Here is a 13157-nt window from a genome sequence, read left to right on the forward strand (position 1 = left end):
GGAAACTCATTTTAATGATGGAGTTAGTCAGATTGGAGAAGAATTAGTATTCATTAAAGCATTAAATTAAAGAATTCAGTTTAAATGAATAGCGCATAATTTTTACTATTAATGTGCTGAAAACATTCATGTGTTTTGTCACAGCGAAACTTACAGTATTTGCAAAGCAGAAAAAACTGCCGATGCGTATTACTACTAGTGTCTCTGCTGATTCAAAGGGTTTTTTGTCTGCGAAAAACCACAAGGTGGTCTTCTGACAAAACATCCTACCTATCGAGACGTGCTTTCGAGCGTTTCTGCGCATGTGCAGTTCCATCGTTCTGGGATTAGGGTTAGGTTTTAGGGGTTAGGGTTAAGGTAAGGGTTTTAGGGGTTTTGGGGAGTTAGGGTTAGGGCTATCGATTAGCACTACGGTAGGATGTTTTGATAAAGTAGGACGTTTTGTCAGAACACCGGAACAATGTCTGACGTAGGTCTCTTATATGGTACTCTGGTGGAATCAGATTTAATGGTTGTTGTCTCAAATTCAATGACGCTTGTTGGATGTTGATATATCATCAGTGCTTTTAAGGGGCACAGCTACATTAGGAAGTTCATTTTATAGCATATATCATGCAACAGTTTTATTAGTATTATGTGATGTGTGCTACTTTCCCCACAGTGAAAGCTTATTGTGGGTAATTCATCCAATTACGTGGCCCGGTATCGTAGGTAATACTATCACCGTCCGTCAAATGGAGGAATCATTGTGCGCGGGGGCAAAATGTTCAGGTCATTAGGCTGCAATTTAACTTGCTAAAGTGCTGTTGTTTTTATAACACTGGGGCGAAATAGGGAACAAAAATAATCCCACGACGGCCTGCTTGTAAAGGGTATGAATGAGGCGCCCGGGCTTGGCGTCACAGTGTCGCTGCCGGGGCTGGTTTATCTCCCCTTATCGCCGCGTCTCCTTTAATTAACATGTAAATAAATGGCGCGATGGATGTAATCAATAGCGACGTTTTAGGCGGGAGGCTGGAACGCGCTACAGCTCAGTAAATCTTGCTTGTTAAAAATGGCCTGGCCAGTCATCGAGGCATATTACAAATAAGACCTTTATTTATTTATTTATTTGTCTGTCTGTCTATCTATCTGTCTGTCTGTCTATTTTTTTATTTGTTTGCCTATTTATTCATTGCTCGTTTATCTATTTAACTATTTATTTATTTGTATGTATTTGTTTGTTTGTTTATTTGTTTACTTTTCCTGAGCCAGATGAGGCAACAGCAGCTTGTATGGGAGAGAAGATTTAGACCCGGAGACGCTGTATGAGACACCGTTAATGATCTATCTGCCTAGATGCCGTACGTTAGCAGTAGGGCGGCCATCGGATGGGCAAATGTCGACACGGCTTGGTCAGTATGATAGATTTCGAAGCTGGATGAGCCATCCGTCAGTAGGCAGCCGTGATTAGTTGTCTGTGTGTGTGGCAGGCTTCTCCGTCTCAGCGCGGGGGGGGGGGGGGGGGGGTAAGGCAGTGGTGTTTTTCTACTGATTGTTCCCACCTTCCTCAACATTCATTGTGCTCCTCTGCCACTATGTTATATTGCTGGTGCTGAGTACGAAAATACTTATTGACGTCTTCACGGAGTTTGACTCAGTGTGTAATATCTCTGCATTCCAGCAGTTTATACACCTTAATTTGCAGGCTGCTTCATCTCTCATCGACAACGGCTGATATTATGGTTGATGCTACTTAATAAACAAGAATTAATTTCAAATCAATAACATATCTGTTCACGTTGCATTGTATGCAAAGGATTTAATTATTTTCTGATGTGCCATGAAGAGCAAATTAAAAAGACATTTTCTTATTGGTTTGTAACCCGCACTGTAATGAAACCTGGGGTTTTTGAAATCAAATTTGATAAAAAAAAAAAAAACAAATAAATAAAATAGAACGACTGAGAACCCAGCTTGATTGATCCCTTTAATTCCCATATACACATAAAACATAACATGTCGGAGAAAGTTTTTTTTTTGTCTGCATAAAAAAGATTAAAGGGGACTAAGGAGAGAGCTTTGTGATGCAGAGGACAGTGATATGACAGGAAAACAGATGCAGCAGCTTGGACAGACAACGCCAGGAGGAGAAGACGCTGCAAATCTGTGGGCTTACCCTCCTTTTCTCAGCAAAGGTCCTCCACTAACCCTTGTCATACACTGTTAGCCAAAATTCACTTCATGTAAATCCAGCCATTTTCCATAACTGCATATCCAGTGCTGGCTCTCAGTGGGCCTGGGTGCCGGTCCCTTGCAGGTACACGCAGTAACTGTGGGCACTGTAAAGACACCAGATGCAGTGCATGTAGGGCTGCCGCTTACTAACTGAAGAAATAAGGGTCACCGCACCCCTCGGCATTTCCGACGTTACAATTTGCCCGGATGCGGATCAGAGTCTGCCTGTCGCTTAACTCCTGATCTAGAGTATGTACAGTATGTACTAGAGTATGTACAGTATGTACTAGAGTATGTACAGTATGTACTAGAGTATGTACAGTAAAAAACAATGTGTATGGAAATATGGGACAAATCACATCCTGTATTGGTTCAAATCGGGACCATCTCGGGCTCTGCGGGACAGCTGGCAGCTCTTTTTGTGTGTGTGTGTGTGTTCGGACTGTGGAAGGAATACAAGGACCTGGGGTCATTCCATTGAAACATAGAGGGAACATGGAAACGTCACACACACACAGACACAGAGCCTGAGATAGGAACTGAGCTGAGATCTGCATGCTAACCGCTGTCTCAATGCTGCCCCCTCAATTCATATATATATACTGTATATACTACTTAATAATTATGGAGCGCATTCCACTGTTTAAATCACATTTAATTGCTAATAATTAGGTTTTACCTATAGTTACATGGTTTGATTACAGGTAATGTTAAAAATGACCAATTTATTGATGCAATAGGATCAGCACCTTAGTCAAAGGAAGTAGATGTTCCCCTTGTGTCAAAACGTGCCTCTCAAATTTGGTTTCATCACAGATCAGTTTGAAAATGCAGATTTTCAGGACGACTGGGTTGTTTGGTGCGGAAAAAAAATGACAATTGAAGAGGCAGAGAGTTTGAAATTGAGTGTTGCAAGCTGCGTACATACAGGGCAGTGAATCACGCCAAACAATGACGGAAACACAATGTGCAGCGCACAAAGGAACCCGCTTTATTTCTGGGGAGAGATGCCGAGTGTCATTCTACCTCCGTGAGGCGCCCCTGCTTCCTGATTTATCCCTATTTCTATTAATATAATAAACAATAAAGAAGAGGCCACAAGTGCACATGTTCATTTATTTCTGAACTTATTATTTATATGATAACAATGGAACATGTTCTGCATGTTAAGCTGATTATTAAAAAGCATATATCCAACATTGCTATAAAGAATCAATTTTAGCTAGAGAGGAAGGGGTCAGTATTGAATTCTGTATGCACTAGGCTCTCAAAGACAAATGTTGGCTTTGCTCGGAGACTAAGGGGCAGAATGGAGGCTGTGAAGGGGATCATCATCTGCAGCCCTTGGCAGGACATTATAACGCGTAGCCCAGGGCCGACAGTGACCTCCAAACTTCACACCACTGCCCTGTGAAATAACGCCAGATCCCCCCCCCCCCTCAATGCAGTGGGCGGAGTCGCCTGGCTGCATCACCACCCCGTTAAGTGACCGGTCGCAGCCAGCAGTGTCTTGTCTCTCAGGCTACATGCGACGGATTGTGACGCTGAGCGATGCGAATGTGCGCCCAGGAGTCAAATGTCAGCATTTCCGCCCCCTCCGACTCCCCCGGGGGGGGGGGGTACACCGACCTCTACACAGCAAACTTCTGCAGCTGACAGATAACAAAACCAGGGACAGCCTACTTTGGCACCACGTTTGGACCAAAGACAACCCCATGTATTTTAAGTACAATAATAGCTCATTCCGGCTCAGTCGGCAGTTGTTACACATATGACATGTGACGTGTTCTGAATAATACGATGTTCGGATTCCTGCCTTATTACTCTTTATAGAGATAAGAAAGCACTGTTTCCAAAATAACTCAAAGGGATGCAGGGGCTTGAGAGACATTTTTCTAAAATAAAAAAAAAATCTGCTGACTTTTTCTAGAATGCAAAAAGAGAATAGAAAAATCCTCCATTCTAAAAAATGTTTCATAGTTGTATACAATGTTATATAAATATTATATAATTATTTTCCACCATTTCGAAATCTTACACAACACAGTTACTGTATCATTCAGCTGTATCTTTGCCTCCTGATTTGGAAGTTAGTTTATTTGAAAAATGTTCTTTTCAATTTACATTTCTTGTTAATTCCACCTATCTTAGGGTGAGCCTTTGTATAGTACAAGAGCTGTTGTGGATTTTAAGTAGCTCTTATGCGAATTAGGTCTAAATGCAAACCAGTACTGACTGTTATAAGAACTAGACACACTGATGAGCTCTTGCTGAAAAAAAAAAAAAACAGCTCAGCTTAGCCAAGAATAGCCAGGGCAATTATAGTCTACTTTCAAAGTTAACAGCTCTATGAATACTCCTTCAGAAACGCGCCACCAGTAATAACTCATTTCACAACACAAAGAGCATTTATGAGGCCTACAACACAGCGGCAGCCCATGCTGAGGTGATAATTGACGCCTTCATGCCGTCACACGTTAGCTCACCCTGAGTCATAGCTTGCTGGGAGTCAGTGAAGGAGTCAAACTGAGGGTTATCAGCAGGCCTGAAGACTCCATCATGGCCTTGCCTAGTGCGGCCTCGCAGTCCTACCGAGCTAACAGGGGACATCTCCGTAACTTTAGCTAACATTATGTAGAGGCCTTTTCAAAGTTGGCAGAGAACATTCTTACTATAACGTTATTGGAACGTTATTTCCACATTTTGCATTTGAGCAAAGGTTCTGTCAATGATGCCACAATAATATTATTACCTATAAACAAATATATTTTTTAATTCATAATTATATGTGCATAATACAAATGCACCATCTGTTCCTGATCCCATGGCCTGAGAGATTTAAAGCAGCACTGCTACTGGCTGCTACGTCATGCTCTTTATTTGTTTGTACCACCTGGACACTTTGAATGTTTCCTTCTGTTAATTGTAACGTTCAGTAAACATTCCGATAATGAAAAATTGTTAGCTGGGTACCACGTTTGTGTGAGTGCCCAGTCCTTGGCACAGACCAGGACTACAGGGTGCTGGGTACCACGTTTCTGTGAATGCTCAGTCCTTGGCAAAGACCAGGACTACAGGGCGCTGGGTACCACGTTTCTGTGAATGCTCAGTCCTTGGCACAGACCAGGACCGTAAGATTGTGTGAATGCTCAGTCCTTGGCACAGACCAGGACTACAGGGTGCTGGCTACCACGTTTCTGTGAATGCTCAGTCCTTGGCACAGACCAAGACTACAGGGTGCTGGGTACCACGATTGTGTGAATGCTCAGTCCTTGGCACAGACCAGGACTACAGGGTGCTGGGTACCACGCTTGTGTGAATGCTCAGTCCTTGGCACAGACCAGGACTACAGGGTGCTGGGTACCACGTTTGTGTGAATGCTCAGTCCTTGGCACAGACCAGGACCGTAAGATTGTGTGAATGTTCAGTCCTTGGCACAGACCAGGACTACAGGGTGCTGGGTACCACGCTTGTGTGAATGCTCAGTCCTTGGCACAGACCAGGACTACAGGGTGCTGGGTACCACGATTGTGTGAATGCTCAGTCCTTGCCACAGACCAGGACTACAGGGTGCTGGGTACCACGATTGTGTGAATGCTCAGTCCTTGGCACAGACCAGGACTACAGGGTGCTGGGTACCACGCTTGTGTGAATGCTCAGTCCTTGGCACAGACCAGGACTACAGGGCGCTGGCTACCACGTTTGTGTGAATGCTCAGTCCTTGGCACAGACCAGGACCGTAAGATTGTGTGAATGTTCAGTCCTTGGCACAGACCAGGACTACAGGGTGCTGGCTACCACGTTTCTGTGAATGCTCAGTCCTTGGCACAGACCAGGACTACAGGGTGCTGGGTACCACGCTTGTGTGAATGCTCAGTCCTTGGCACAGACCAGGACTTCAGGGTGCTGGCTACCACGCTTGTGTGAATGCTCAGTCCTTGGCACAGACTAGGACTACAGGGTGCTGGGTACCACGATTGTGTGAATGCTCAGTCCTTGGCACAGACCAGGACTACAGGGTGCTGGGTACCACGATTGTGTGAACGCTCAGTCCTTGGCACAGACCAGGACTACAGGGTGCTGGCTACCACGTTTCTGTGAATGCTCAGTCCTTGGCACAGACCAGGACTACAGGGTTTCTTTGTATCCTGGTGACACACGACTGAGACTGACTCGATTCTCTTCCACCCTCTGCTGAGGTGGAGAGTTCACACCTTGGTGTGTGTAATGCCCAGGCACCTTTGGACACCGTAATCCTTGCCTCCTCAAACGGCTCTTCTCCCCGCCTTGGCTACCTGCCCTGCACATAGGTCTCCAGCTACATTATATGTTACTCTTTAGAACTGGTTCTTCAGCTGATATTTCATAAGTATAGTTGCATCTTATTATCAGCTCTGTAGTAAATCACCCTCAAACGCTTGCTGTTTTATAGTCAGACCAGCAGAGCTGCATAATTCGCTGCCTGCGTGGTTCTGCATAAAAAAAAAACAGTTCTTAATGGTATTTTGAAAAGGAGGTCACAGATTCATATTTGGCCAGTGTTTTTTTTTTATTATTTTATTTTTACCTCTTCCTCTTTTTGCACTTGCTAAAACACAATCTAAAATGTCAAATGCACTATGCAAATAAGGGAATGATTGATTAAGGCTAATATGACACTTATTGGTGTTCATCTGCAGACTAGTGACCCCCAGTGCATATATATTAATGATCCCATTTTATAAAGAACTGCATTTTTCAGTGTTCAAACAACACGTTCGGTCACCTGAACACGTCCAAAGATAGATCAGCTTTTTCAGATATGTGTTTCTTTTTTTTCCCCCCAAACGTTTTCTTCTCCATCTTATTGGATGCTGGCAAGACAGAATCTTTAAAATATGACCAATGCCCCAATAAGCAGAAAACTGCAACATGCGTCCTCTATCATCCTATGTCATGCATTCGCGCTAAATGTCGACTTTAACGCAGCACGTGGGTCTAAGCAATTGTCTGTCGCAATTCACCAGTAATCCATCATAGCTGCATACTTTTGAAAGCTGCTGCGGTTGTTTTTTTTAACGTCATATTTCAGTTTATGAAGTCTTTGTTCTGTTTCAATAGATAGGCGATATTCTAATACAGACACTCCCCGGGTTGCGATCCGATAAATCTATAAGGAGAAAATACCGTAAGGCGAAAATGCATTTTAATACAGTACACTTAACCTAACAAATATCACAGCCTAACCTAGCTTACCGTAAACATGTTAGGAAAATTTACAATTGGGTAAAATCATTAACACAAAGCCTATTTTATAATAAAGTGTTGAATATCTCATGTAATTTATTGAGTAATGTACTGGAAGTGAAAAACAGAATGGAACTGCAATACCCATCGTAAACTCGAAATATCGTAACGCAAACCATGCTAACCTGAAGAGCGTCTGTGTAATGTTTAAATTGTTCTGTGCTGATTGGTCACAGTAAATTCTGTTCGCTTCTCTTCCTCCCTTTCATTCCTTTGGATGGTCCTGAGACTCACAGACAATTTCATCTCTGTGTGTGGTCTTGCTTGTGTGCATATGAATGCGCTTGTAATTATCTGAAGAAACCCAGGTGAAAATTAATGGTGAATTCTGTTAGCAATTAATCTTCTAACGTGCAATATTCGACGAGAGCGCCAACAACAAAGCTAGCCACCTGCCAAGGGAGGACAACAACCCTGATTGTTGTTTGTGTGGTACTTTCCATCACTCAAATGAAACACACACAACCTATCTTTCATCTTTTGAAATATCACCTTGGAGGGAGTTTTGTCAGATGCAAGTGTTTTATATATAGTAAGAACAGGATGCTACCCTTCCTTTGATTTGCCCGATGAAAGGCCTCTATGCTACCTGACAATTGACAGATTATATTTAAGCATAAAAGAAGCACTGGATAGCGCTTGGAGAGCTAAAGTACGTTGAGATACGCAGTGATTATTGCATTGCAAAGATCATAAGTTTAATAATTCCAGTTTCTCTGTGTTTTTTTCCCCCCAAAAGATAAATGGAAGCACATTATTGGAGGTCTTTCCTCCTAAAAATACATTAAAACCAGTTTATTGTAACACAAAAACACAAAACAAGACAACCACTGTTTTTCATAAAATTTTACCCTACAGCATGACTACATTTGTCCTGAGTCCAAGGTAGAAATATTAATCCTATATATGTAAAAATAGCCAGAAAAACCACAAAATGGCCCAAATTTCCAGCTTGGCTATATTGTTATCAAGGTCACTGACAAAAAAGAAACTGCTGTAATTATCAAGTCTTCTGTTTCCGCAGGCAGATCATAGATAACCGTGTGTCAGTCATTAAACACAGACCCAAGAGTAAGAACAAGTGTGTGAAATTTTAAAGGAACAGCATAGTCTATAGAATTTTCCATCCATTTTCTGTAACAACTCAGCCTATTCAGGGGTGGGGGGGGGGGGGGGTTGGTAGCCTACGGGTGCAAAGCGGGGACCAACCCAGGATGGGGCGCCAATCTATCACAGGGCACACTCACACATCATTCACACCTTCTGGTAATTTCTGTAACTCCAACTTGCCTCAGCATGTTTTTGGACTGCGAGGGGAAACCAGAGTACCTGGATGAAACCCCACAATGACACGGGGAGAACATAGAACATAGAACACACATAGAACCCTGGCAAAGAACCCTGGTCCCAGAGGTATGAAGCGACAGTGCTGGCCACTTCACCACTGTTCTGTCCCACATTATTATTATTAATAATATTAATAATAATAACTTTATTATTACTTTTGTACATCTTTATGACATATATGTCCTTTGATAAATAAGTGAAGTTCAGTTTCATTTAGACAATGCAAACACCAGCGCTGAATGAATGACAGGCTGATTTGAAGCTGACCTTGAAGATGCAGTCCTGAGATGTACGCCGTGTTAAAATGGAATCCGCTCGTCTCTGAGTGGGAATGCGAGCCGCCTCATGGCTGTGCTGCACCTCGAGAGCTCCTGAAGGCATCAGAAGGGGCTGTTTGTAATGTACTTCCTGTAGCTGATGTACAAGGCATGACAGAAATTCTGAAATCCAGGGGGACTGTATATGTGTGTTTGCGTGGGCTTCTGTTCCGTAGGAGCCATGTGAAGCAGGCGCAAAAGTATCTTGGTTACTTTTTCTGTCTCGTGATCCTTAGCTGTAATGTCTGAGCATTCAAAACAGGTAGTGGGTAAACCAATTATATAACAAAACATTTTATCGTTCTTTAATGCACATTATTCATCTTGCACTTTCACGTGCTTGGACACAGAAACTCTACCAGCACCATGCAGTAGAAGGATCTATGTTCCCCAAACACTGTCCTTCTGCCTCTAGGACAGAAAATCGGACAAAGGGGACTGCTGGGGGGTTGATGGTAGACAGTATGGCCCTTAAACCCACCAGCAAGGGAAAAGAAATCGATTGCAAAACATAGATTTTGCAAAACAAATAAAATGTAGAAAAATAATGGATGAGATCTGGAATTGGAATTGCAGAAGACCATATTGAACAAACATTGAAGTAACCTTTCGATCCCACGTTCCAGAGTTCCCTTTGTACAAATAACTCAATCAGTAAACCCTGTGTGCTCTATCTGTACGTTGGTGATTTAGGATGACCTGAAGTATAAAATAGAATAGATTTAGAGCTAGTAGGACGATTGCTGTTTAAATTGTTCTGCACTCCCTATGACCAGAAGGAAATGCAATTAGTCTGACCAGAATTAATTTGTACACTCTATTCCTGTCTCAAATATGTTTGCAGGACGAAGAGGATATTTGCATGTCCGGGGAAATGTGAAACTTCAATTAAAACCAAGCGGGACCTGGTTGATCGTACCTATCCTAGGGGAAATGAATGAAAGTTCAGCCCTAGGTAAAAGATGAAGTCATTTCCAACGTCTATACAAGAGAGCCACGTTTGAAAATGAACGGAACAGCGGTACCTGGGATTTGGAAGTTAGAAGGGTAATGTTCCGATTTTGGTGCAGCAATTTGAAAGAATCTCTTCAGAATGGCAGGGGAATTCGGAATGTTAAATAAGGAGTTTCAGATAAACAAACAAACAAATAAATAATGAACCGAGGGGATTTGTTGCTTTTGAAATCAAATCAAGCAAAACCAAGACTTTGAATCAGGTTGTTTTTGTTTGTGATGATGCCATTATATAAATAAATCTATACAGAACTTTTAAAATTAAAATAAAATAAAATAAATCCTTCAGTTAAAGGACTCAAAACCAATTGCTTTATAAACTCAGAGTTCTACAGCTTGGCACAGTTTTAATTTTGTAGCCTTTTTAATGGAAATTGAAAAGAGCAGATTTTTTAAAAAGTTTTTAATGCAGGCAGAAAGGGCTTCACCGGTTCTGATGAGTGCTGATGGATGTAGATGTGAATACCTCTCACAGGACCATAATGGTCTTAGAAAATAACAGTTTAAAAATCCCCTTTCACGCCATTGGAAACAAGTTTCCTGTAGGTAAAATTTCTGTTCTGCATCTTCTCTGAGTGTGAGGGTTTTATAATATACTTTTTTGTACACTATTGAAAACAAGATCTCTTTTATTAGTTGTACATTCTCCAGACACTCACATCTTCCAGGTACACCTTCTTTAAAATGGTCATAGAATAATATTTAAGTTCCCCAGTAATGACATTTTTGAAGAATTCTCCTTGGAAAATTACCTTAAATTGCTGTAAAGCACTTTGTGACAAGCTTTCTTGTGTTAATGTGCCGTGTTAAATATTATTTCATTGATTAGCTGAAAATGGGCACTCAATGTTACAGAAATCCCACTAGAAAGATAAAATCAGCACAAACATTAGTAATTCCTCCTTTGGTTCAACTGGCATCTGGTAGAAGGTGTCTCACCCCTGGTTTGTGGTCTGTGCATCTCGGTAACACTGTTTGGGTCATGGGTGTAAATTATAGGGGGGGGGGGGTTGTAACCCCCCAATAAACAGAACTGGCCAAAATCCCCCCCCCCCCCAAAAAAAAATTTTTTATATTGTCATGGTGAATGGATAGAGACCTCAACAAGCCCCCCCTCTCCCAGGGTTCAACCCAAAGTTAGGCCCCTTGCTGTGGGCGATATGGCAGGACCAGACGTCATGGGATGGGAGGTAGGAAAAGGAACTTTATTTGGGGGTGTGAGTGGAAATGGGCTTAGTGTGGGGGGGGGTTAATATTATTGGGTCAATTGACCCAATAATATTAACTTTTGCTGTTTTATGTCTCCATTGGGAAAACACACATGGTGTCTATTTGCATAAGTGCACCGCGTTTATTCAGCGGTAAGGCTGCGGAGGGAGCTTTAGCACCACCTCTGGTTGTTAGAAGTAATGCAGCGTGAGATTACAGTTTTCACCAAAGACAAGCATGACGTTACCTTAAATATTATACTTTGGCTCAGAGGTGACTTCATCATCCTCTCCCCAAAAATACTACCATTACTGGCTATTGTTTGCTACCGATGATACAAAAGAACTTCAGTAAAGAGCATAACTCGTTCCGACTTCCAGCACCTTGAGCACGAAACGCTTTCCCGGGGTCTGGGGGAGAGAGAAAAGGGAACTCTGCCAAGGACAGGGATGGAGAACAGTGAGCAGGTCGAGATTAAGTGTACACATCACATGACTACACCCTGAGACATCCACACCTTCCACTGCTTACACAAAAATGCGATACTAGCACGATATATCAATTAAAATATGAACTTGTAATGACCGATGACTCATTTAACAATACATTTTTCCTAGTGATACCTTGCTGCTTTTTCCAAATTTAACTGAATTCTAAAAGTGCATATCTTCTTTGCATTTACAGGCAGTTGCCATGACGATGTCTCCAGCTCTTTTACAGAAATATCAGGGCTGATCTATGACTCATAATAGACTGAACACATTAAGAGTTTTTTTTCTTCCTGTTGGAGTATCTTCTACCTACGCCTTTACTATAGATATTCAGCATTTCTGCTCCAATCTGCAAGTCCTTCCAGCAATTTTCTAATCAGCACCATCTATGTTGTTTCTGTTCTCTGATGCTTCCTGACTAATTCAAAGGTACGGTAATCAGCCTCACGCGGCCGTCGGGCGACCAGGTACGTCCGTGAGTCGTACCACAGTCGAGGTTCAAAGATTCCGGAGCCTTTCAGGAATTCGCGAGGCTAGCTTTGACCTGGAAATCCACAAGGAAAATCCCAGTGCGGGGGCCCTTCTGTTTAACCTCATTTGTCACGGTTAATCCACTCCGCCGGACAGATCTTAAGAGCATCATATGACTTGAGATTTGTCTTCCTCGCCGGACTCCAATTGGCTGCGGCGTGACACTAGTGCTGACGTCCGGCTTCTCGAAACCCCCCCCCCCCCCCCCCCATCAGCTGACTCCTGGGGGGCCATTCAGCTGGGGTCATCCCTTGACATCACTTGGTTTTGCCCTATGTCACAAAATCACTGGACTCCCAAATTACAGAGGGTAATATTTAGTGACGGTCATTTATCTACATAGTAATTCCAGTCACCATGAAGCGAGATGAGACAGTATGCTAGATATTACGCCTGCCTTCGCCGCCTCCTTCAGCTAAAATATTACTGCTCCACACATTAAGCACAAACATACTTCATCTGCTTCTTCAGTCGGTAATGAAGTTCCCAAGGGCTCAAATGCTTATCGTCATATATCTTTTAGTAAGATTTAATTAAGACCTGGAATCACAGGTGATTTCTCCACCCACGCAATTAAAAGTATCGATTTTGTAATCCACAGCTGAGGAGTCTTTTGCCTAACCCCCCCCCCCGCTCGTTCTTTTTTCCTTGAGTCCCATTTGGCCCGGGAATCGCAGTGTCATCACAATCGCCGGCGAATAGCAGGAGCCGCTGCTGCTTTGACTAATGCCGGGCTGCGTACCCT

Source organism: Paramormyrops kingsleyae, chromosome 25 (assembly GCF_048594095.1).
Source record: "Paramormyrops kingsleyae isolate MSU_618 chromosome 25, PKINGS_0.4, whole genome shotgun sequence".
In the NCBI taxonomy this organism is placed as follows: domain Eukaryota; kingdom Metazoa; phylum Chordata; class Actinopteri; order Osteoglossiformes; family Mormyridae; genus Paramormyrops; species Paramormyrops kingsleyae.